A 2,500-nucleotide genomic window follows, 5' to 3' on the forward strand; every position below is an offset into this window, starting at 1 on the left:
GGCCCCAAAGCTAAAGGTTACTGTCGACCCCCACGGAAGGCAAATGTCATAACAAAAATTACATAGACAGCATAAAAATTCCAACCCAAGAGGAGTATTAACACAATTTAAAACTTAACTTGACAAGGCAGACTAAGTTATCAATACCGCATGTTTTTTTAATCTAGTTTGTCCAACTGTGGGCCCCCTGGCAGGTGGGGCCCCCTAGCTGCAGCCATATCTAGCCTGTGGGCCCCCCGGCAGGTGGAGGCCCCTAGCTGCAGCCATATCTAGCCTGTGGACCCCCTGGCAGGTGGGGGCCCCTAGCTGCAGCCATATCTAGCCTGTGGGCCCCCTGGCAGGTGGGGGCCCCTAGCTGCAGCCATATCTAGCCTGTGGGCCCCCTGGCAGGTGGGGGCCCCTAGCTGCAGCCATATCTAGCCTGTGGGCCCCCTGGCAGGTGGGGGCCCCTAGCTGCAGCCATATCTAGCCTGTGGGCCCCCTGGCAGGTGGGGGCCCCTAGCTGCAGTCATATCTAGCCTGTGCGTTAATCCGGCCCTGCAGAGGGAGGAGATGCACGGAAGAGTAAACACAGGAGATGGTCTCAGGAATGGAGAAGACAGCAGGAGATCAAGAACACTAGAGACACATGAATCAGCGAGATAAGAGAGAGAGAGAGAGAGAGAGAGAGAGAGAGAGAGAGAGAGAGAGAGAGAGAGAGAGAGAGAGAGAGAGAGAGAGAGAGCAAGTGAAGGAAAAAGGGAGAGACAGTAAGAGATAGAGAGAAGAGGATGAATCAAGCGAGAGAGAGAGAGAGAGAGAGAGAGAGAGAGAGAGAGAGAGAGAGAGAGAGAGAGAGAGAGAGAGAGAGAGAGAGAGAGAGAGAGAGAGAGAGCAACAGGGAGCGAGCAAGTGAAGGAAAAAGGGAGAGACGGTGAGAGATAGAGAAGAGGATGGATCGAGCGCGCGCGAGAGAGAGAGAGAGAGAGAGAGAGAGAGAGAGCAACAGGGAGCAAGCAAGTGAAGGAAAAGGGAGAGACAGTGAGAGATAGAGAAGAGGATGAATCAAGCGCGAGAGAGAGAGAGAGAGAGAGAGAGAGAGAGAGAGAGAGAGAGAGAGAGAGAGAGAGAGAGATGAGGAAAGTGAGACAAAGTGAGCAAGAGGTTAAGCTTGGTTAACGTGAAGTGATTACTCTTCCCCAACTGCATTCTTGATAGAGCTCCTCTGGTGGACGCCAGGGGTCTTGAGGCCAGCACAAACACAGCAGGAAGACGAAAGGCCCTCTAAGCTCTCAGTAATCACTGCGGAGGCCTATAGGGACTAGCGAGCAACCCCTCGCAGAGTTTCCAGAAGCCGACTTATAATGCTTCCTTTTCCACCTCGTTGTTTTTCTTAATTTATCTCAATTACACATTTAGTCCGTCATTTTCCTTAATCTCCCTTAACAAGACCACCTCTGCCCATTATACCAGGAGGGGGTGCCTGGAGAGGTTTTTTTTCTTTTCTTTTCCAGTAAAGCTAATTTGTTGAGAATTTGAAACCCTTCTGATGGACCAAGGGACGCTGACAGCTTTGGCCCGACCTGGGACAAAGTCATCTAATGGGGCACCCCCACCCAATACATACAGTACAATACAATGTAATGACCACCCAGCTGTGGGCCCCCTCTCTCCCTGGGATAGCTGACCCCTTTGTCCTCCCTCTCTTGGCTTCCCTGGATGGACCTTTTGACTTAATCCCTAGTAAAATATCAAAAATATCCGAGTGATTAAAAAAAAAAATGTCAGTTCATCCAGGAACAGTGCTGGAGGGTCAAGTCCGGTGAGCCTACAGGATTTAAAGATGGAAAAGTCCTCTATTAGGGTTTGGATTGAAAGACACCCTGGGACCATGAGTTTAGCCCACTAAGGCTTAAAGCTCATAGGCGCTGCTCTTTTGGCAGAGAGGAGATTTTACTCAAGTTGTTTGACCGTCCACACTGGCGTCTTAAGTCTTCACTAAAAAACAAAAACAAAAATCAAACAAAAGAAACCAAGGGGTTGTCTTGTTGTCACCATCCAAAAAAGATACAGAACATTAAAACAGTAGGGTTTCGGGGGGGAGAAACCGTCCTCTTAATATTCTTTTACCAGAATTGCAAACCAACCACACGCTCACACACTCGCTGACAAAATAGCGCATGAATGTCATCAATCTCACTGAGGTGGAACTCAGCACTTGGGGGATAGAGAATGAAAACACCCAGTTGTCAATGTCCTGACACTCTACGAAAAAAAAAGAAAATCATGTTACACCACAGTGGAAAAAAAACGTTAAAATAAATAAATAAATGAATAAAAAAGTAATTTCCTTTTTCCGATGTTTTAAAATGTGGGCTGTGTGAATGTTATCCTGGCATGTTTTTAAAATCACATGGCTTTTGACTTCAGGCTCCCACTAGTGAAACGCTACTCAGGCCTCTATGGTGCAAATGTATTTATGACTGACACCCCGTTAGGGCTGCACGATATGGAAAAATCA

Source organism: Engraulis encrasicolus, chromosome 8 (genome assembly GCF_034702125.1).
Source record: "Engraulis encrasicolus isolate BLACKSEA-1 chromosome 8, IST_EnEncr_1.0, whole genome shotgun sequence".
NCBI lineage: Eukaryota > Metazoa > Chordata > Actinopteri > Clupeiformes > Engraulidae > Engraulis > Engraulis encrasicolus.